We start from the raw sequence: 24,989 nt of genomic DNA, 5'->3' as shown, positions 1-24,989 counted from the left end.
ATAATACTAGATCCAGACATATAATTCTAGATCCAGACATATAATACTAGATCCAGACATATAATTCTAGATCCAGACATATAATACTAGATCTAGACATATAATACTAGATCCAGACATATACTAGATCTAGACATATAATCCTAGATCCAGACATATACTAGATCCAGACATATAATACTAGATCTAGACATATAATACTAGATCTAGACATATACTAGATCCAGACATATAATTCTAGATCCAGACATATAATACTAGATCCAGACATATAATTCTAGATCCAGACATATAATACTAGATCTAGACATATAATACTAGATCCAGACATATACTAAATCTAGACATATAATACTAGATCTAGACATATAATTCTAGATCAAGACATATAATACTAGATCCAGACATATACTAGATCCAGACATATAATTCTAGATCCAGACATATAATACTAGATCCAGACATATAATTCTAGATCCAGACATATAATACTAGATCCAGACATATAATTCTAGATCCAGACATATAATACTAGATCCAGACGTATAATTCTAGATCCAGACATATAATACTAGATCCAGACGTATAATTCTAGATCCAGACATATAATACTAGATCCAGACATATAATTCTAGATCCAGACATACAATACTAGATCCAGACATATAATACTAGATCCAGACATATAATACTAGATCCAGACATATAATTATAGATCCAGACATATAATACTAGATCTAGACATATAATTCTAGATCAAGACATAATACTAGATCCAGACATATAATTCTAGATCCAGACATATAATTCTAGATCCAGACATATAATTCTAGATCCAGACATATAATACTAGATCTAGACATATTATACTAGATCCAGACATATAATACTAGATCCAGACATATACTAGATCTAGACATATAATTCTAGATCCAGACATATAATTCTAGATCCAGACATATAATACTAGATCCAGACATATAATACTAGATCCAGACATATAATACTAGATCTAGACATATAATACTAGATCTAGATATATAATTCTAGATCCAGACATATAATACTAGATCCAGACATATAATACTAGATCTAGATATATAATACTAGATCTAGATATATAATTCTAGATCCAGACATATAATTCTAGATCCAGACATATAATACTAGATCTAGACATATTATACTAGATCCAGACATATAATACTAGATCCAGACATATACTAGATCTAGACATATAATTCTAGATCCAGACATATAATTCTAGATCCAGACATATAATACTAGATCCAGACATATAATACTAGATCCAGACATATAATACTAGATCTAGACATATAATACTAGATCTAGATATATAATTCTAGATCCAGACATATAATACTAGATCCAGACATATAATACTAGATCCAGACATATAATTCTAGATCCAGACATATAATTCTAGATCCAGACATATAATTCCAGATCCAGACATATAATACTAGATCCAGACATATAATTCTAGATCCAGACATATAATACTAGATCTAGACATAATTCTAGATCTAGCCATATAATTCTAGATCCAGACATATAATTCTAGATCCAGACATATAATACTAGATCTAGACATATAATTCTAGATCTAGACATATAATTCTAGATCTAGACATATAATACTAGATCTAGACATATATTACTAGATCTAGACATATAATTCTAGATCCAGACATATAATACTAGATCTAGACATATAATACTAGATCTAGATATATAATTTTAGATCCAGACATATAATACTAGATCCAGACATATAATACTAAATCTAGATATATAATTCTAGATCTAGATATATAATTCTAGATCTAGATATATAATTCTAGATCTAGATATATAATTCTAGATCTGGATATATAACTCAATCAATCAATCAATGTTTATTTATATAGCCCTAAATCACAAGTGTCTCAAAGGGCTGCACAAGCCACAACGACATCCTCGGTACAGAGCCCACAAGGAAAAACTTACCCCAGTGGGACGTGGATGTGAATGAATGAAGTGGTCTGAACCAAATTCAAAAAATCACGTAACGCACATGAATTTGTACATTTTACAGTCTGTTTTAAAGTTATTTAAAAACCTTGGAGAGGACCCCCCCCCCCTCTAGGGGAGACCAAATGCAATGGATGTCGAGTGGGTCTGACATAATATTGTGAGAGTCCAGTCCATAGTGGATCTAACATAATAGTAAGAGTCCAGTCCATAGTGGATCTAACATAATAGTAAGAGTCCAGTCCATAGTGGATCCAACATAATAGTAAGAGTCCAGTCCATAGTGGGGCCAGCAGGAAACCATCCCGAGCTGGAGACGGGTCAGCAGCGCAGAGATGTTCCCAACCAATGCACAGGCGAGCGGTCCACCCCGGGTCCCGACTCTGGACAGCCAACACTTCATCCATGGCCACCAGACCTGTGTGGAGAAAAGAAAAGAAACGGCAGATCAACTGGTCTTAAAAAAGGGGGGGCTGTTTAAAGGCTAGAGTATACAAATGAGTTTTAAGATCATTAGTCATTTTTGCAAGGGCTGTCTCCGTAGAGTGATTTGCCCTGAAACCGGATTGGGAGGGCGGGGGGGTTACTAGGATGACAGGGGATGCAAAACAATAACAGTGCAATACTTTTTCATAACATGGTCACTACTGCCTAGTTTCTCTTGTTATATTCATATTTTACTGTTATATTTTTATTCTCATTGTTGCTTTTTATTTTTATTCTATTGTAATATTTTTCTATTTTGTTTCCATTTATACCCCCATTATTTACTTTTTACTTTTTAAATTCGATCTCAATGTTGTACATTGCTGGAATTTTAATTTTCCTGAGGGAACTCTCCTGAAGCAATCAATAAAGTACTATCTATCTATCTATGTATGTATGTATATACATATACATACACACACACACACACACACACACACACACACACACACACAAATTATATATTATAGTTGAATTTTAATAATTTAATTATAATTAATATTTTAGTACATGTATACATATAAATATTTACATTCATATATATTTATACATACATACATATACATTTAACAATCGAAATGACAATATAAAAAAATAAATACATTAAATATTTACTCTATACAAACTACGCCACAAAATAAAAATGTTTAAGTGTTTTTAATTGATTGATACAATTGATTAATCGTTGCAAATAAGAAATTTAAGAGAAGTAGCTCAGATGTTGTCATCATTACATTCCAAAATTGTTACTTAAACTTTAACTAAATGCAAACAAAATGTTCCCATAAGAAATATATGGCATGAAATTAAATATGTGACATATATATATGGCATGAGATTAAATATATGACATCAAATTAAATATATGACCAAAAGGCTGACTTTATTATTGCAGTTAAAGAATCTTCCACTAGAGAGCAGCAGGTAGCCTTGTTACTCACACAATAGAATGATGGGTGCAGTTAAACAATTTTCCAGCAGATGGCAGCAAGTAGCTAAGAGCCTTGTTAGTCACACAGTAGAATGATTAGTGAATTTGCAATCCCTGAGGTGACAAATGTGGATAGAAATGTGAAAAATACATTTATTTGCATCTTTATAAGGAAACAAAACATCCAGACTGACATAGATATTTAAAAAATGCATATGTTCTTACTTTTCTGCCATCTTCAATAATTGTTAGACATCCCATAACTTAAACTTGATGTTTACCTGCAAGCCCAATCCAGGTAAAACTACTTCCGGGGTAATCTACATGGATTCGACTAATCAATAAGTCAATTTATCCCTTTTGGTTATCTTCCAATTAGGGACAAAATCGGAAATTGTAAAAATAATTAGGTTGTTTTTTCATTTTGGGTCTGAAAACAAATATTGAAAAAAACACTTTTTTCAGTGTCGGTTTTAAAGGAAGAAAGGAAAAGCAGGACGTCGACAAACTTTGTACATCAGACAACCAGTAGGAGGTGTTTATATTTAATAACAATAATAATAATAGTCCTCTCCTCTTTACACGCACACACACTTTTGTTTTCTATGTCTGCAGCGGGGGAGGAGGCATTGTCCACAACGCTGTGGACTCTCTATGATCTTTTTAAAGCACACACTACTTTGCTTTCTTTGAGCTCAAACGAAGTAGAGTAATGTTCTGAGAAAGTAGCTAACGACAATCCACTGACTCTTGGATTTGTTCATTTTGATGTTTGCTTTCAGAGTCACAACGGTCTTGTGAGGAACCACCTGGACACATCCAGAGCTTTGTGCAGGACTCCTTGGATGTTTATTTTTATTTTTGTGTTTTAGCAAAAAAAATATACCGTAAAATATGCATTTTCTTCCATTTTCGGGTTTTGTCGGGACTCCTGATGAAGTTTTGAGGCATCTCCTACAACTACAGCACCAGAATTGTGCTGCTGAAGCAAGTTTCTATTTTTTGAATTTTTTGTAACCCCCTTACGACATTTTAGCAAAACATTTTTTTCGTAAAATATGCATTTTTCTTCCATTTTCAGGTTGTGTTGGGACTCCTGATGACGTTTTGAGACATCTCCTACAACTACAGCACCAGAATTGTGCTGCTGAAGCAAGTCCGTTTTTTTTAAAATTTTTTGTAAGGGTCCCCCTTACGACATTTTAGCAAAACCTTTTTTTCGTAAAATATGCATTTTCTTCCATTTTCAGGTTGTGTCGGGACTCCTGATGACGTTTTGAGACATCTCCTACAACTACAGCACCAGAATTGTGCTGCTGAAGTAAGTCCGTTTTTTTGAATTTTTTGTAAGGGTCCCCCTTACGACATTTTTGCAAATTTTTTTTTCGTAAAATATGCACTTTCTTCCATTTTCAGGTGTTGTCGGGACTCCTGATGACGTTTTGAGACATCTCCTACAACTACAGCACCAGAATTGTGCTGCTGAAGCAAGTCCGGTTTTTTGAATTTGTTGTAAGGGTCCCCCCTTACGACATTTTAGCAAAAATGTTTTCCGTAAAATATGCATTTTCTTCCATTTTCGGGTTTTGTCGGGACTCCTGATGATGTTTTGAGACATCTCCTACAACTACAGCACCAGAATTGTGCTGCTGAAGCAAGTCCGTTTTTTTTAATTTTCTGTAAGGGTCCCCCATTACGACATTTTAGCAAAAAAATGTTTTCGTAAAATATGCATTTTCTTCCATTTTCGGGTTTTGTCGGGACTCCTGATGACGTTTTGAGACATCTCCTACAACTACAGCACCAGAATTGTGCTGCTGAAGTAAGTCCGTTTTTTTGAATTTTTTGTAAGGGTCCCCCCTTACGACATTTTTGCAAATTTTTTTTTTCGTAAAATATGCACTTTCTTCCATTTTCGGGTATTTGCGGGACTCCTGATGACGTTTTGAGACATCTCCTACAACTACAGCACCAGAATTGTGCTGCTGAAGCAAGTCCGTTTTTTTGAATTTTTTGTAAGTTTCCCCCCCTTACGACATTTTAGCAAAAATTTTTTTTCGTAAAATATGCATTTTCTTACATTTTCGGGTTTTGTCGGGACTCCTGATGACGTTTTGAGACATCTCCTACAACTACAGCACCAGAATTGTGCTGCTGAAGCAAGTCCGTTTTTTTTAAAATTTTTTGTAAGGGTCCCCCTTACGACATTTTAGCAAAACCTTTTTTTCGTAAAATATGCATTTTCTTCCATTTTCAGGTTGTGTCGGGACTCCTGATGACGTTTTGAGACATCTCCTACAACTACAGCACCAGAATTGTGCTGCTGAAGTAAGTCCGTTTTTTTGAATTTTTTGTAAGGGTCCCCCTTACGACATTTTTGCAAATTTTTTTTTCGTAAAATATGCACTTTCTTCCATTTTCAGGTGTTGTCGGGACTCCTGATGACGTTTTGAGACATCTCCTACAACTACAGCACCAGAATTGTGCTGCTGAAGCAAGTCCGGTTTTTTGAATTTGTTGTAAGGGTCCCCCCTTACGACATTTTAGCAAAAATGTTTTCCGTAAAATATGCATTTTCTTCCATTTTCGGGTTTTGTCGGGACTCCTGATGATGTTTTGAGACATCTCCTACAACTACAGCACCAGAATTGTGCTGCTGAAGCAAGTCCGTTTTTTTTAATTTTCTGTAAGGGTCCCCCATTACGACATTTTAGCAAAAAAATGTTTTCGTAAAATATACATTTTCTTCCATTTTCGGGTTTTATCGGGACTCCTGATGACGTTTTGAGACATCTCCTACAACTACAGCACCAGAATTGTGCTGCTGAAGTAAGTCCGTTTTTTTGAATTTTTTGTAAGGGTCCCCCCTTACGACATTTTTGCAAATTTTTTTTTTCGTAAAATATGCACTTTCTTCCATTTTCGGGTATTTGCGGGACTCCTGATGACGTTTTGAGACATCTCCTACAACTACAGCACCAGAATTGTGCTGCTGAAGCAAGTCCGTTTTTTTGAATTTTTTGTAAGTTTCCCCCCCTTACGACATTTTAGCAAAAATTTTTTTTCGTAAAATATGCATTTTCTTACATTTTCGGGTTTTGTCGGGACTCCTGATGACGTTTTGAGACATCTCCTACAACTACAGCACCAGAATTGTGCTGCTGAAGCAAGTCCGTTTTTTTGAATTTTCTGTAAGGGTCCCCCATTACGACATTTTAGCAAAAAAATGTTTTCGTAAAATATGCATTTTCTTCCATTTTCGGGTTTTGTCGGGACTCCTGATGACGTTTTGAGACATCTCCTACAACTACAGCACCAGAATTGTGCTGCTGAAGCAAGTCCGTTTTTTTGAATTTTCTGTAAGGGTCCCCCATTACGACATTTTAGCAAAAAAATGTTTTCGTAAAATATGCATTTTCTTCCATTTTCGGGTTTTGTCGGGACTCCTGATGACGTTTTTAGACATCTCCTACAACTACAGCACCAGAATTGTACTGCTGAAGCAAGTTTCTATTTTTTGAATTTTTTGTAAGGGTCCCCCCTTACGACATTTTAGCAAAAATGTTTTCCGTAAAATATGCATTTTCTTCCATTTTCCGGTTTTGTTGGGACTCCTGATGACGTTTTGAGACATCTCCTACAACTACAGCACCAGAATTGTGCTGCTGAAGCAAGTCCGTTTTTTTTAAATTTTTTTGTAAGGGTCCCCCCTTACGACATTTTAGCAAAAAAATGTTTTCGTAAAATATGCATTTTATTCATTTTTCGGGTTTTGTCGGGACTCCTGATGACGTTTTGAGACATCTCCTACAACTACAGCACCAGAATTGTGCTGCTGAAGCAAGTCCATTTTTTTGAATTTTTTGTAAGGGTCCCCCCTTACGACATTTTAGCAAAAAAATGTTTTCGTAAAATATGCATTTTATTCATTTTTCGGGTTTTGTCGGGACTCCTGATGACGTTTTGAGACTTCTCCTACAACTACAGCACCAGAAGTGTGCTGCTGAAGCAAGTCCGTTTTTTTTTAAAAATTTTAGCGAAAAAAAGTTTCCCCCAAAAAATTATTTTCTGCCATTTTCGGGTTTTGTCGGGACTCCTGGTGACATTTTGAGACATCTCCTACAACTACAGCACCAGAATTGTGCTGCTGAAGCAAGTCCGTTTTTAAAAAAAATTTGTGTAAGGGTCCCCCCTTACGACATTTTAGCAAAAAAATGTTTTCGTAAAATATGCATTTTATTCATTTTTCGGGTTTTGTCGGGACTCATGATGACGTTTTGAGACATCTCCTACAACTACAGCACCAGAATTGTGCTGCTGAAGCAAGTCCGGTTTTTTTAATTTTTTGTAAGGGTCCCCCCTTATGACATTTTAGCAAAAATGTTTTCTGTAAAATATGCATTTTCTTCCATTTTCCGGTTTTGTTGGGACTCCTGATGACATTTTGAGACATCTCCTACAACTACAGCACCAGAATTGTGCTGCTGAAGCAAGTCCGTTTTTGAAAAAAATTTTTGTAAGGGTCCCCCCTTACGACATTTTAGCAAAAAAATGTTTTCGTAAAATATGCATTTTATTCATTTTTCGGGTTTTGTCGGGACTCCTGATGACGTTTCGAGACTTCTCCTACAACTACAGCACCAGAAGTGTGCTGCTGAAGCAAGTCCGTTTTTTTGAAAAAATTTTAGCGAAAAAAAGTTCCCCCCAAAAAAATCATTTTCTGCCATTTTCGGGTTTTGTCGGGACTCCTGATGACGTTTTGAGACATCTACAACTACAGCACCAGAATTGTGCTGCTGAAGCAAGTCCGTTTTTTTGAATTTGTTGTAAGGGTCCCCCCTTACGACATTTTAGCAAAAAAATGTTTTCGTAAAATATGCATTTTCTTCATTTTTCGGGTTTTGTCGGGACTCATGATGACGTTTTGAGACATCTCCTACAACTACAGCACCAGAAGTGTGCTGCTGAAGCAAGTCCGTTTTTTTGGAAAATTTTTAGCGAAAAAAAGTTTCCCCCAAAAAATCATTTTCTGCCATTTTCGGGTTGTGTCGGGACTCCTGATGACGTTTTGAGACATCTCCTACAACTACAGCACCAGAATTGTGCTGCTGAAGCAAGTCCGTTTTTAAAAAATTTTTTTGTAAGGGTCCCCCCTTACGACATTTTAGCAAAAATGTTTTCCGTAAAATATGCATTTTCTTCCATTTTCGGGTTTTGTCGGGACTCATGATGACGTTTTGAGACATCTCCTACAACTACAGCACCAGAATTGTGCTGCTGAAGCAAGTCCGTTTTTAAAAAAATTTTTTGTAAGGGTCCCCCCTTACGACATTTTAGCAAAAAAATGTTTTCGTAAAATATGCATTTTATTCATTTTTCGGGTTTTGTCGGGACTCATGATGACGTTTTGAGACATCTCCTACAACTACAGCACCAGAAGTGTGCTGCTGAAGCAAGTCTGTTTTTTTGAAAAATTTTTAGCGAAAAAAAGTTTCCCCCAAAAAATCATTTTCTGCCATTTTCGGGTTTTGTCGGGACTCCTGATGACGTTTTGAGACATCTCCTACAACTACAGCACCAGAATTGTGCTGCTGAAGCAAGTCCGGTTTTTTGAAAAATTTTTAGCGAAAAAAAGTTCCCCCCAAAAAATCATTTTCTGCCATTTTCGGGTTTTGTCGGGACTCCTGATGACGTTTTGAGACATCTCCTACAACTACAGCACCAGAATTGTCCTGCTGAAGCAAGTCCGGTTTTTTGAATTTTTTGTAAGGGTCCCCCCTTACGACATTTTAGCAAAAAAATGTTTTTTTTTAAAATTTAGTGTTAAAAAGGTAATACTGTACTATTAATTTGCCACCGCCATCATCACCACCGTGCACCTACATTATGCGAGGGTGCTCTCGGTCCATTTTAACTTTCAATAGGATCCAAACTGCACGACCTTGGACTGAACATCACATTGTGAAATTGGATTGTGGACTTTTTTTATGTTATTATCAAATCACACAGCATGTGAGAGTTAGCAGGCACACTTCCTCCAGTTTTTGGTTTTTTTTTTTAACTTCGAGTCCCCTCATAGGTGTGCGCTTTTCCCACTGCTCTACATCTAAGGGTGACCAGATCCCAATTCAGCAGGGGCCTCGTGTATTAAACGTGCTTATGTCCTTTTTTCACGGTAAAGATGAAAGGTATCGAGACCGAACTTGACGTTGAATTGTGCGCTGCTTCACTCCAGCTTCGTTCTTCACGTACGCACATTTACTTTGCCCACATTTCAACAATGTAAAAGAGATCGAGGCGAGGACACAAAATGCACTTTTTGGCCAATGTGTTTACCGTCATTTCCGGACTATAAGGCGCATTTAAAATCCTTTTTTATTTCTCACTGCGCCTTACAAGCCGGTGCACCTAATGTTTGGTTGAGCTTACCCACCTCGAGGCTATTTTATTTGGTACATGGTATAATGATAAGTGTGAGCAGTAGATGGCAGTCAAACATAATAGATACGTGTAGCCTCTCAAGTAAACACCAACATTTTAAATGTTCCATTGAAAATATAGAACATTAGACATGCCGCTCAAAAATCTATCAAAATGTTTTAGCACGACTTTGGTAAGCTATGAAGCCGCACCGCTTGAAGGATTGTCGGCGCATGAAACATACGACTATTATTATGGTGTGTGTCTAAGGTAAGACATTATCTGGCGTTTTGTTTCGCAATATTATGCAACTTTTCTTAACTTCTGGTACCTGCTGATCTGCATTTGGGATCTGCATGAGTCCTGAAAAATTCTTCTTTTTCCTCTATCTTCTTGTTATGGGACATTCATCCTCCGCTGTTGCCATTTCTAATATAAAGTAGTGTCAAGTTCTCACTTATATCTGTCAGTAAACTCGCCATGAAAGCGCTAAAACATACCGGTGTAGTGAGTTTACATTATTCACCCAATTAGAGTTCCGGTTGGACGGTTTTTCACGGGACACATTTCCGGTGTGGTTGTTTCCGGATGAGGAGATGCTGCTCCGTTATTGATTTTATTTCGTGTAGACTGCAATATGACTCAAGTAAACAACACCAACATTGTATATGTTCCATTGAAAATAAAGAACATTACACACGGCGCTCAAAAATGTATCAAAATGTTTTAGTAGGACTTTGGTAAGCTATGAAGCCACACCACTTGATGGATTGTACTGTGCTTCAACATAGGAGTATTATTATGGTGTGTGTATAAGGTAAGACATATTTTCTGGTGTTTTGTTTCGCAATATTATGCAAAAGCAACTTTTCTTACCTTCTGGTACCTGCTGATCTGCATTTGGGATCTGCATAAATCCTGAAAATTCGTGCAGGTCCGCGCCGACACCGTAATCGATAAGCTTCTTCTTTTTCTCCACCTTCTTGTTATGTGACATCCATGTTGCCATTTCTAAAATAAAGCAGTGTAAAGTTCTTACTTATATCTGTCAGTAAACTCGCCATGAAAGCGCTAAAACATACCGGTGTAGTGACTTTACATTATTCACCCAATTAGAGTTCCGGTTGGACGGTTTTTCACGGGACACATTTCCGGTGTGGTTGTTTCCGGATGAGGAGATGCTGCTCCGTTATTGATTTTATTTTATTTTATTTCGTGTAGACTGCAATATGACTCAAGTAAACAACAACATAGTATGTGCTCCATTGAAAATAAAGAACATTACACACGGCGCTCAAAAATCTATCAAAATGTTTTAGTAGGACTTTGGTAAGCTATGAAGCCACACCGCTTGATGGATTGTACTGTGCTTCAACATAGGAGTATTATTATGGTGTGTGTATAAGGTAAGACATATTTTCTGGTGTTTTGTTTCGCAATATTATGCAAAAGCAACTTTTCTTACCTTCTGGTGCCTGCTGATCTGCATTTGGGATCTGCATAAGTCCTGAAAATTACCGTAGTCGATAAGCTTCTTCTTTTTCTCCACCTTCTTGTTATGTGACATCCATGTTGCCATTTCTAAAATAAAACAGTGTAAAGTTCTTACTTATATCTGTCAGTAAACTCGCCATGAAAGCACTAAAACATACCGGTGTAGTGAGTTACCATTATTCACCCAAGGAACTTTAGTTATTAGAGTTCTGGTCGGACGGTTTTTCACGGGACACATTTCCGGTGTTACTTCAAACGTTATTGATTGAAGTAAAGTCTGAACGTCATTAAAACAGTTAGCTCCATCTTTTGACACTTCACGACAAAGATGACGGGGAGAAGACGCTGCCGAAGGTGAGCCACGTAAATAAGACCGCCCACAAAACGGTGCATCCGTAAGCGACTTGAAGATGACATCATCTATGCAACATTTTGAGCAAAGAACCACCATTACATGTTATGTAGACCACAAGGAAGTCTTTGACATTTAGAAATAAATAAAATATTATGACTCCTTTAATGCGCCTTATAATCCGGTGCGCCTTATATATGAAAAAAAGATCAAAAATAGACCATTCATCGGCAGTGCTCCTTATGATCCGGTGTGCCCTATGGTCCGGAAAATACGGTAATGCTTTATATCAATATTTGTGAGGATGTTTACTCATTTATCTAGGCCAGGGGTGTCAAACTCATTTTAGATCGGGGGGCCACATGGAGAAAAATCTACTCCCAAGTGGGCCGGACTACTTAAAAATAAAGACAACTTCAGATTGTTTTCTTTGTTTAAAAAATAGAACAAGCACATTCTCAAAAATGTACAAATCATGTTGTTTTCTTACACTTACATGTTCTACCTTTATTTGTCGTTATTCATACTTTCTGAATAAATGACGTGATAATGTTCATCAGTCAACTCATTGGTGTTCATTTTCAATCTAACAAGATACAAAAATAATATCAAAATCAAAATCAGTCTATTATACAGCATTATTCACATGTGAATAATATAAATACAGTCTATTATACACCGTGTTGAGTTGGTTACTGAAAACCAGGAACTAGTTACAGTTACTTGTTACTTTATTTCAAAAGCAACTCAGTTACTTACACCAAAAAGTAATGCGTTACTGTGAAAAGTAACTATTTAGTTACTTTATTTATTTTTTCTTCTTTTTTTTTAAAGCTCCCATTAATGCCCTTTAAGCCTTCATTTAAGTACTGTTATTGCACTGGAGAATAATACAATCTGTTGATCAGCAAAATGGGGTCCCAGGGACCCCATCAAGTCATAAAAATAGGGTCCTACAGTACATTTTTGGGGTCCCACTTTTTTGTAAGCGTTTTGAAAAAAAAAAAAAAAAGATAAACGTATGCATTATCCTGTTATATCTCACATTCCATATTGTGTTCTGGAAAAAGGTTGTCATAAATTCATTAATTCATTAAAAAAAAATAATAAAGAAAGAAAACAAATGTGTATACATATGTAAATGTATTCAGTTATAAACATTCATTCACTGTCTTCTTTCCTTCATGGATCTAAACTTTACCGCTGCTGCTAGTTTTTTCTATGTTTTTATTGAATAAGTTGTATTTATTTCAGTATAAAAGTGTAAAAAGTGTTTTGCTTGGGTCATGAAATGATGATAATGGTGTGCCAGGGCATACATACATTTTATATTTAAATCTCTGGAGTCTACATCAACTTCACATCTATCCCTCATTTCAAAATGTTTTAGTTTTTTTTAAATGTTGTTTTTTTGTTGGTTTGTTTTCCGCCCTTTTTTGTCAAACAAAACTATGTTTTTAATGGCAAACACACAAAATATGCAAAATCTTCCACCAAAAATATTTTTCAAAGTGGAATATTTGGTGTGAAGTAATCGGAACCTTGGATAGGTCAATAATTCATAATAACATTGATTTTGATTCAATATTATGTTTTGAGCAATGACAGTTTGAAATAACTTGATTAACGTGGACCCCGACTTAAACAAGTTGAAAAACATATTCGGGTGTTACCATTTAGTGGTCAATTGCACGGAATATGTACTGTACTGTGCAATCTACTAATAAAAGTCTCAATCAATCAATCCACTCCCTCAGTCTCTCCGTCCATCCCTCACGAATGCTGCTGCGTGCGCGCAATTTGTTTTGTTTTTAACCCCTTCTTAACCCTGAACGTACATTGAAAATACACGCAACCCTGCCGGACATTTGAGGCATTTAAGAAACTCCGCCCGGACAGCCCCGCAAAGGAAGACATGTCCGGGGAAAAGAGGACGCATGGTCAGTCTAGAATATCTCCATGTTAAGAAACTGGGCTTCAGCTCCACCATGATGTCTTGTTAGTAAACACAGACACGCCCCCCCCTCCCCTCCCCACACCCAGACACACACACACACCCACACACACACAGCGCCTCTTCTCTTGTCCCCGTTGTGACACAGGAAGAATCAAAAGGACGACACTGCAACTCTCCAATAAAACACACTCAGATCTTCTGTTTTTAGCCGATACTACATAAGAAATGACGTAAAATAACGCAGTAACGCACCTCAACCATTCAACTCCACATCTACACACCAATGCCTCAGAAGGAGCAGGATGAAGAAAAACCGTATATTTTCCTGCCCCTTTCAACATAACACGCAGTCTTACTTAATAGATATCATATAAACCAACAATTACATCCAAATATAACAAAAACAAAAAAAACACAACAAGTGCAAAACTTCATGAAGTAAAAAAAAAAAAAAAAAAAAAAGTAATATACACCTCACGGGATGATACAAAAGTACAAAACCAGGCAAAAAACAAAAATAAGTAAAATCATAAATATAAAGCAAAATGTAAACACTTATGGCTTGTTCTGTCTTTATATATTTTTTTCAATTGGAATATATTTTTTACAGTCTTTTATCTCATTGTAAAGAGAATTCCATAGTTTAACCCCCACCACTGATATGCACATTTGTTTTAAAGTTGTCCTTGAATACTGATGTTGGAAATGACCTTTTCTTCTATGCTCTTCATTCTCAGAAGTGATGACAAACATTTTTTTGTAAATTTGCTGGTAATGTTTTACTTTTAGCCTTAAACATGACACATAATGTCTGTAACTTTACTAGCTCCTGTAGTTTCAATAAACCAGAATTAATAAATAATATATTAGTGTGTTCTAAGTAGGGCTGCAGCTAACGATTATTTTTCTATCGATTAATCTATAGATTATTTTTTCGATTAATCGGTTTATCTATAGATTATTTTTTCGATTAATCTATAGATTATTTTTCCTTTTACCGATTTTTTTTTTTTATTTAAAATGAAGAGGAAAAAATAAATGTAGGCCAGTTTTTTCAAAAGGCATGGCTTTTATTTACAAAAAAAAAAAAAGTATGGCCACTCAGTCAACATTGACAACAACATGACAAAATATTCTGTAACAATGTAAACATTTAAAACTTTTAACATTTAACAAAATTAAAAGTAGCTTATTTGCTTTTTAATGTGCAAATATAACAGTAAACATCCAGTGCAAATCTTAATATTCTGGAATAGTATAAGCATTTCAAAAGTAAAAGTATTGCTTATTTTGCTTTAAAATGTGCAAAAATAAAGATAAACATCCAATACAAAAAAGTGCAAAAGGGAAATATTCTGTAACAAGTGTAAACATTTCAACAAAAGTAAAAGTATTGCTTATTTGCTAAAATGTGCAAAAATAAAGCTAAACATCCAATACAAAAAAGTGTACAGTGTAAACATTTCAACAAAAGTAAAAGTATTGCTTATTTTGCTTAATAACACAACAATGATAGTATGATTAAAGTGAAAGTTAATTGTTGGTTTGTACATAGTATATGTAACTGTTAATGTTGTAAAAGGTATTTGCACAACTAATGAACGTTAGCGTTTGTGACACGTCTTGTGCCGTGGGGTTCTTTCAGGACCGACAGACTGAACGCCAGACGGCTTTGCCAGGTTTACAAGCTTTTAATTTTACACAAAGTCTTTTCTCTTCCAACTGCGCGGATCGCGCACCTGGGCACGATTGCGGCGTCGCTCCCGGCGCGCCCCGCCTCGCCGCTCGCTCGCTCGCTCGCCGCCGCCTCTCCACAGCGTTAAAGAGGAGCGCGTCTTTGTAAACACTGAACAGGCACGCCAAACGCGCCTCTCAGAGCGAAACGGTGCTTTAGTTTATGAATTTACAACGCAGATACAAATGACACATTCATGTTTTTGTGTAATAATGACAACGTATACGCACGCGGACGATTGACTTGTTGATGGTGATGGCAAGAACGCTGTCGGGGGTTTTCTTTTCAAATGTTCGTTCATAGCCGTTGTGCTGCTATGATAGGCCATTTCCGCTCGACACAGTGTGCATACAACAACATTATTAGGCCGTTTATTGAAATACTCCCACACTTTTGACGACTTTTGGCGTGCTTTTTTCCCCTCGCTCGCATCGTCTGCTTTGCGCTCCGCCATGACAGTAAAGTAGTGTGACGTAAATATGCGACGCACAAAAACGGCGTCGACGTATTTACGTAACCGATGACGTCGACTACGTCGACGCGTCGTTTCAGCCTTAGTTCTAAGTAATCTACTTTATGATTGTCTGTTGATCGAGGATGCACATCAATGAAGGAGATAAATAAAAATGAAATGAAATGTAGTCACGGTAACTGAGTTACTGAATATAAAAAATAAGGCGTTAGACTACTAGTTACTTTGTAACGCGTTAGTCCCAACACTGATTATACAGCATTATTCACATGTCAATAACATAAATACAGTCTACATTTAAGTACAGTTAAGTACTGTTTTTCGTTTACAATCACAAATGAGTTTGACATTTGAAGTTAATTGCTGCCATGAATGGACTTTTCCACCATATTATATGTGTATGACTTTCACCTGTGTCATATGATGACTTGCAACTTTTCTCTGAGGACAATTGAACACTCACCTCGCCAAAATGCAAACTTGGTCGCTGCTCGGTGACCTTTGTGTAGCGGCAGAATGTCTCTCTCGTCGTGTTGATCTAAATGAGAAGGAATGAAGGACATTTGAACAAATAATAGCGCTGACATGATAGGAGGCGTGTTAGTTAGCACCTGTTGTATTCTCATGACGTGCTAGCGTTACTTCCGCTGGGACGAGAGCGGAGCGGTTAAAAAACGTGACTTTCATTTATAATAATTGAATGGTGTGTGTTTAAATAACCCTCCTCGGCCTTATAATTGTTACAAGTAGCGCTGTTGCCATCTTTTCTTGGGAAATGTAGTCAACTCCAGGGTTTTTCCGCCCGGGCTCTGCCATTTTGCCCGGAAGTGTGGATCTTCTTCTTCTTCTTCTTCTTTTATTTTTATGGCAGTTGGCAAGCAACCTTCTAGTGTGCATTACCGCCACCTACTGAAATGGAGTGTGGACCACTTCTAGAGATCACCTTAGCACAGACCTGGACATATGATGGCCCGTTAAGCTTTTCAATCTGAATAACATGAATAACATCATTAAAAGTTAAGTTAAAGTGCCAATTAATTATTATATTAAATTATTCTCTGCATTTGACACATCACCCTTGATCACCCCCGGTGAGGTGAGGGGAGCTGTGAGCAGCAGCGGTGGCCGCGCCCGGGAATCATTTTGTTGATTTAACCCCCAATTCCAACCCTTGATGCTGAGTGCCAAGCAGGGAGGTAATGGCTCCCATTTTTATATAATAAAATACATGAATAAATGTTATTCATACACTCTTATTTATACACTCTTATTCATACACTCTTATTCATACACTCTTATTCATATACTCTTATTCATACACTCTTATTCATACGCTCTTATTTATACACTCTTATTCATACACTCTTATTTATACACTCTTATTCATACACTCTTATTCATACACTCTTATTTATATACTCTTATTCATACACTCTTATTTATACACTCTTATTCATACGCTCTGATTTATACACTCTTATTCATACACTCTTATTTATATACTCTTATTCATACACTCTTATTCATACATTCTTATTCATACACTCTTATTCATACACTCTTATTCATACACTCTTATTTATACACTCTTATTTATACACTCTTATTCATACACTCTTATTCATATACTCTTATTCATACACTTTTATTCATATACTCTTATTCTTATACTCTTATTCATATACTCTTATTCATACACTCTTATTCATATACTCTTATTCATACACTCTTATTCATATACTCTTATTTTTATACTCTTATTCATATACTCTTATTCATACACTCTTATTCATATACTCTTATTTTTATACTCTTATTCATATACTCTTATTTTTATACTCTTATTTATACACTCTTATTCATATACTCTTTTTTTTATACTCTTATTCATATACTCTTATTTTTATACTCTTATTTATACACTCTTATTCATATACTCTTATTCATACACTCTTATTCATATACTCTTATTCATACACTCTTATTCATACACTCTTATTCATGCTCAGCGCGTCTCCCAGATGATTGCGCACTGGTGTGCGTCTGGGCCGTGACAGCGTGGCACGCATTGAATGTCTGTGCTGCATTGGATCAGTCTCCTTTCTTTAACAGGCAAAAGCTTTCTAACCTCACTAATGCCTTGCATCGTCTATATTAGATATATAACAACGGGCGGGTGGCGGATGGCGGGCGGGTGCGGTTTTGATTAAATGTTAGTTCGGGTGGATGGCGGATGGTTGACGACTTTTGTGATGCGGTTGCGGATGAAATAATTGCCTATCCGCGCATCTCTAATATATACACACACACACACATATATGGATGTATGTATATATATATATATATATATATATATATATATATATATATATAGGACTATTTTTTAAACCAGATCCAAACTGTATTTGTCCAGTCCTCCACAAGAGGTGTAGCATGTAATGGTGAGAGGGCAGCAGCTGTAACACGAGTGCATGTTTTCATCTTCTCCCTGCGATTAAGTGACACCACATTGTTGTCGGGGGGACAAAAGCGTGCAGGAAGTGGGTCTAATCCGGTGTGTCCGTGCAACAAGATCAACAAACCCGAGTCTTCTCCAAAAGTCCATGGAAGACTTTTAGAGGATGGCAAGGAGTAATCTTCTGGAACAAGGCAGAGTTGAGAGCTTCAAAGCGGGAGAAAACCTTGAAGGAGGACTTGAAAAGGCGGTCATGGCCATTATCCTGGTGGCAACCTTCTGGAAGCCCACCCAGGGATGCTGGCAGATGTTTCAAGTCCCAACGACATGACTTTCTTGCCAAGGTTAAAAAAGGCGGTGGTGGATTAAAAGGTGGGAGAGAAAAGAGCAGAAGCTCCTTAATTAAAAAAAAAAAAAATATCTAAATCCCGCCCTCTCTCCTGCGGGAGTGACACTCCATGAAGCTCACGGACAAAAGAAGTCACCTTCATTCTCCTTTTGATCCTTTTGTGTGCAACATTCCTGGCCAAGATGAAATCCCCTTTTTTCATCCCTTCCCTGATGCTTCTTAGCATAACGCTGAGTCGCCGTTACTCCCGACAGGCCCCGCCCACAAGGTGCCATGTGACAGGCCCCGCCCACAAGGTGCCATGTGACAGGCCCCGCCCACAAGCTGCCATGTTGGCTCAGGTAGAACAGCGTTTAAATGCTGACATAAGCAGTTAGTCTTCATCACACTTTGACATCCTTGGGCATGAAACTCTTGGAAAATATTATTTTTTGTTTCAAGGTCAAAGTTCTTTACCATTCCATTTGCTTATTTTTGCATTTTTTTTTTACTTTTGGGAATGATTGAATTCATTCCGTTGTAGAAGATTTAAATGCACACGAGAATATTTTATCTTATGCCTATTTCTAACTTGACAGTCTAGATTTTGTCTATGGCTATTCTAGTCCAAGATCCTCCATGATTGGAAGACTCTGATGTCAGAAAATAGGCAAAGATCCTCTATTTGACAGAAGCGCTTGCTGTTTTCGAGGACCTACTGCAAAAAACACTAGTCAAAGATCCTTTATATGACAAAAGCACTCGGTTGTTTTTGAGGACCTACTGCAAAAAACACTAGTCGAAGATCCTTTATATGACAAAAGCACTCTGTTGTTTTTGAGGACCTAATGCAAAAAAACCTAGTCAAAGATCCTGTATATGACAGGAGTACTCTGCTGTTTTTGAGGACCTACTGCAAAAAACACTAGTCGAAGATCCTTTATATGACAAAAGCACTCTGCTGTTTTTGAGGACCTACTGCAAAAAACACTAGTCGAAGATCCTTTATATGACAAAAGCACTCGGTTGTTTGTGAGGGCCTAATGCAAAAAACACTAGTCAAAGATCCTGTATATGACAGAGGCACTCGGTTGTTTGTGAGGACCTACTGCAAAAAACACTAGTCAAAGATCCTGTATATGCCAGGAGTACTAAGCTGTTTTTGAAGACCTACTGCAAAAAACACTAGTCAAAGATCCCCTCTATGACAGAAGCACTCAGTTGTTTTTGAGGACCTAATGCAAAAAACACTAGTCAAAGATCCTGTATATGCCAGGAGTACTCTGCTGTTTTTGAGGACCTACTGCAAAAAACACAAGTCGAAGATTCTTTATATGACAAAAGCACTTGGTTGTATGTATGTATATATGTGTTTTAATAGTATTAGTGCCATGTTTTAGTTATAACAACACGGTTGTAAAAAATGTTCCTATGATGTCAGCCACATGTTATCTTGCTTGGAGCGTTCTCATGTTGACGCGGGCCTCCATTGGCTGCTGTCAATCAAGTGCTCAGTAGGTAGGGTAGCGGCGGAAGCGGTGCGACGCAAAGCAAACATTTCAGGCCTGAGAGAAAGAAGGACCAGGCTCCCAGAGCGGGAGCTTGGGTGGGACAGCTGCGCCCTTGCAGAACGTTCTCTTATTTCCAGATCGGGAGTTTTCTTTTGGCCTGGACCAAAGCGCACACCCGCAGGCGCTCCTTACCTCCGCGGTCGGCCTTTGTGCGCGCCGCCGTCCCCTGACCCCCTTTATAGTCTCGCTATATTGGTTTAGGAACACAAAGCGGCTGCCGGATTCAATGGAGCACCTTCCCCAGTGGAGCGGGCGGGTGTGTGGCGGGCAGCGCCGCATGCCGCTGTTTGCTTTGTGCGCCCACCGTGGAGGACAAAGGAGAAGACGGAGAGTGGATATGACTCGGCCCCTCCAAGACAGAGCGACTCATAAGAAGCACAGCAGTTTCTAGCACGGCACCGCAGGAGTGTGGTGTCAGCGGGTGCATGGTCACTGACGGCCAGCTGCTGAAAGGTGATGCTGCGCGTCTCCCTGAACTGTCAACAGCTGTTAGTTAGCCGAGCTGTCACTCTGCTCTTTCCACGCTGCACCGTCATCCTCAACAATGCCGCTACACAACGCCTTCTCGCAGCCATGGATGACAGCAGGCGATACAGGATGGCCCTTCCATGCAGCCTGGTGGCGGTGACTCACTGGATTGGTTGTAGATTGTTAGGTGGGTGACTGAATTGGTTGGTTTGTCAATTAGTAATTAGTGGGGTCATTGGCAAAGGTTTCTGCCGAGTAGATTGGTTCGTTGGAAAACTGGACTAGGTAGGGCGGAAGAAAAACTGTTGGTTGGCTCAGGGAGGTGAGAAGGAAATTAGTCTGTGGTTGGTTGGTAGGATTACTGCATTAGGTAGGTAAGAAGGAAATTGGTTGGTTGGTAGGATTACTGGATTAGGTAAGTAGGAAGGAAAACTGTTGGTTGGATAGTTGGTTGGTTGGATTAGGAAGGTAAGAAGGAAAGAGGTTGGTGGTTAATTTGTGGGATTACTGGATTAGGTCAATAGGAAGGAATTTGGTTGGTTGGTTGAATTTGTGGATTAGGCAGGTAGGAAGGAAAACTGTTGGTTGGTGGTATTAAATTAAACTGTTGGTTGGCTCAGGGAGGTAAGAAGGAAATTAGTCGGTGGTTGGTTGGTAGGATTACTGGATTAGCTAAATAGGAAGGAAAACTTTTGGTTGGATAGTTGGTTGATTGGATTAGGTAAGAAGGAAAGAGGTTGGTGGTTGCTTTGTGGGATTATTGGATTAGGTAAATAGGAAGGAACTTGGTTGGTTGGTTGGAATTGTGGATTAGGTAGGTAGGAAGGAAAACTGTTGGTTGGTGTTATTACTGAATTAGGTGGGTCGGTAGGAAATTGGTTGGTTGGCGGGTTGGATGGTTGCAATTCTGGATTAGGCAAATAGGAAGGAAAACTGTTGGTTGGAAAACTGGATTAGGTAGGGCGGAAGAAAAACTGTTGGTTGGCTCAGGGAGGTAATAAGGAAATTAGTCTGTGGTTGGTTGGTAGGATTACTGGATTAGGAAGGTAAGAAGGAAATTGGTTCGTTGGTTGGTAGGATTACTGGATTAGGTAAGTAGGAAGGAAAACTGTTGGTTGGATAGTTGGTTGATTGGATTAGGTAAGAAGGAAAGAGGTTGGTGGTTGGCTTGTGGGACTACTGGATTAGGTAAATAGAAAGGAACTTGGTTGGTTGGTTGGATTCGTGGATTAGGCAGGTAGGAAGGAAAACTGTTGGTTGGTGGTATTAAGTTAAACTGTTGGTTGGCTCAGGGAGGTAAGAAGGAAATTAGTCTGTGGTTGGTTGGTAGGATTACTGGATTAGGTAGGTAAGAAGGAAATTGGTTGGTTGGTAGGTCAGTAGGAAATTGGTTGGTTGGCGGGTTGGATGGTTGCAATTCTGGATTAGGCAAATAGGAAGGAAAACTGTTGGTTGGAAAACTGGATTAGGTAGGGCGGAAGAAAAACTGTTGGTTGGCTCAGAGAGGTAAGAAGGAAATTAGTCTGTGGTTGGTTGGTAGGATTACTGGATTAGGTAGATAAAAAGGAAATTGGTTGGTTAGTAGGATTACTGGATTAGGTAAATAGTAAGGAAAACTGTTGGTTGGATAGTTGGTTGGTTGGATTAGGTAAGAAGGAAAGAGGTTGGTGGTTGGTTTGTGAGATTACTGGATTAGGAAAATAGGAAGGAACTTGGTTGGTTGGTTGGTTGGTTGGTTGGTTGGTTGGAATTGTGGATTGGGTAGGTAGGAAGGAAAACTGTTGGTTGGTTAGTTGGTTGGTTGGATTAGGTAAGAAGGAAAGAGGTTGGTGGTTGCTTTGTGGGATTACTGGATTAGGTAAATAGGAAGGAATTTGGTTGGTTGGTTGGAATTGTTAATTAGATAGGTGGGAAGGTAAACTGTTGGTTGGTGGTATTACTGAATTAGGTAGGTCAGTAGGAAATTGGTTTGTTGGCGGGTTGGATGGTTGCAATTCTGGATTAGGCAAATAGGAAGGAAAACTGTTGGTTGGAAAACTGGATTAGGTAGGGCGGAAGAAAAACTGTTGGTTGGCTCAGGGAGGTAATAAGGAAATTAGTCTGTGGTTGGTTGGTAGGATTACTGGATTAGGTAGGTAAGAAGGAAATTGGTTGGTTGGTTGGTAGGATTACTGGATTAGGTAAGTAGGAAGGAAAAACTGTTGGTTGGATAGTTGGTTGGTTGGATTAGGAAGGTAAGAAGGAAAGAGGTTGGTGGTTGATTTGTGGGACTACTGGATTAGGTAAATAGAAAGGAACTTGGTTGGTTGGTTGGATTCGTGGATTAGGCAGGTAGGAAGGAAAACTGTTGGTTGGTGGTATTAAGTTAAACTGTTGGTTGGCTCAGGGAGGTAAGAAGGAAATTAGTCTGTGGTTGGTTGGTAGGATTACTGGATTAGGTAAATAGGAAGGAAAACTGTTGGTTGGATAGTTGGTTGGTTGGATTAGGTAAGAAGGAAAGAGGTTGGTGGTTGCTTTGTGGGATTATTGGATTAGGTAAATAGGACGGAACTTGGTTGGTTGGTTGGAATTGTGGATTAGGTAGGTAGGAAGGAAAACTGTTGGTTGGTGGTATTAAGTTAAACTGTTGGTTGGCTCAGGGAGGTAAGAAGGAAATTAGTCTGTGGTTGGTTGGTAGGATTACTGGATTAGGTAAATAGGAAGGAAAACTGTTGGTTGGATAGTTGGTTGGTTGGATTAGGTAAGAAGGAAAGAGGTTGGTGGTTGCTTTGTGGGATTATTGGATTAGGTAAATAGGAAGGAACTTGGTTGGTTGGTTGGTTGGAATTGTGGATTAGGTAGGTAGGATGGAAAACTGTTGGTTGGTGGTATTACTGAATTAAGTAGGTTAGTAGGAAATTGGTTGGTTGGCGGGTTGGATGGTTGCAATTCTGGATTAGGCAAATAGGAAGGAAAACTGTTGGTTGGAAAACTGGATTAGGTAGGGCGGAAGAAAAACTGTTGGTTGGCTCAGGGAGGTAATAAGGAAATTAGTCTGTGGTTGGTTGGTAGGATTACTGGATTAGGTAGGTAAGAAGGAAATTGGTTGGTTGGTTGGTAGGATTACTGGATTAGGTAAGTAGGAAGGAAAACTGTTGGTTGGATAGTTGGTTGGTTGGATTAGGTAAGAAGGAAAGAGGTTGGTGGTTGGTATGTGGGATTACTGGATTAGGTAAATAGGAAGGAATTTGGTTGGTTGGTTGGATTTGTGGATTAGGCAGGTAGGAAGAAAAACTGTTGGTTGGTGGTATTAAGTTAAACTGTTGGTTGGCTCAGGGAGGTAAGAAGGAAATTAGTCGGTGGTTGGTTGGTAGGATTACTGGATTAGGTAGGTAAGAAGGAAATTGTTTGGTTGGTAGGTCAGTAGGAAATTGGTTGGTTGGCGGGTTGGATGGTTGCAATTCTGGATTAGGCAAATAGGAAGGAAAACTGTTGGTTGGAAAACTGGATTAGGTAGGGCGGAAGAAAAACTGTTGGTTGGCTCAGGGAGGTAATAAGGAAATTAGTCTGTGGTTGGTTGGTAGGATTACTGGATTAGGTAGGTAAGAAGGAAATTGGTTGGTTGGTAGGATTACTGGATTAGGTAAATAGGAAGGACAACTGTTGGTTGGATAGTTGGTTGGTTGGATTGGGTAAGAAGGAAAGAGGTTGGTGGTTGGTTTGTGGGACTACTGGATTAGGTAAATAGGAAGGAACTTGGTTGGTTGGTTGGTTGGAATTGTGGATTAGGTAGGTAGGAAGGAAAACTGTTGGTTTGTTAGTTGGTTGGTGGTATTACTGAATTAGGTGGGTCGGTAGGAAATTGGTTGGTTGGTGGGTGGATGGTTGCAATTCTGGATTAGGTAAATAGGAAGGAAAACTGTTGGTTGGAAAACTGGATTAGGTAGGGCGGAAGAAAAACTGTTGGTTGGCTCAGAAAGGTAAGAAGAAAATTAGTCTGTGGTTGGTTGGTAGGATTACTGGATTAGGTAGGTAAGAAGGAAATTGGTTGGTTGGTAGGATTACTGGATTAGATAAATAGGAAGGAAAACTGTTGGTTGGATAGTTGGTTGGTTGGATTAGGTAAGAAGGAAAGAGGTTGGTGGTTGGTTTGTGGGATTACTGGATTAGGTAAATAGGAAGGAACTTGGTTGGTTGGATTTGTGGATTAGGTAGGTATGAAGGAAAACTGTTGGTTGGTGGTATTACTGAATTAGGTAGGTTAGTAGGAAATTGGTTGGTTGGCGGGTTGGATGGTTGCAATTCTG

The 24,989-nt window shown here is 38.2% G+C and overlaps 1 long non-coding RNA gene across 2 annotated transcripts; it reads right to left on the bottom strand.

Annotated features, from left to right (window-relative positions):
* Window positions 1-1,922: 1,922 nt before the first annotated feature.
* LOC140679488 (uncharacterized) lies at window positions 1,923-16,668 on the bottom strand. Of its 2 annotated transcripts, XR_012050914.1 has the most exons (4): window positions 16,493-16,668; window positions 16,345-16,419; window positions 10,748-10,882; window positions 1,923-2,452 (listed from the first exon to the last, which is right to left on the bottom strand). It is a non-coding gene; the product is annotated as an uncharacterized lncRNA (long non-coding RNA). The 2 variants fall into 2 exon arrangements; XR_012050915.1 differs by lacking the exons at window positions 1,923-2,452; window positions 10,748-10,882 and adding an exon at window positions 11,231-11,452.
* Between the last annotated feature and the right edge of the window lie 8,321 nt (window positions 16,669-24,989).

The sequence above is a fragment of the Nerophis lumbriciformis genome, linkage group LG16 (genome assembly GCF_033978685.3).
Source record: "Nerophis lumbriciformis linkage group LG16, RoL_Nlum_v2.1, whole genome shotgun sequence".
In the NCBI taxonomy this organism is placed as follows: Eukaryota; Metazoa; Chordata; class Actinopteri; order Syngnathiformes; family Syngnathidae; genus Nerophis; species Nerophis lumbriciformis.
Note: the sequence above shows the minus strand (reverse complement) of the source record. Positions and strands in the feature narration are given on the sequence as shown.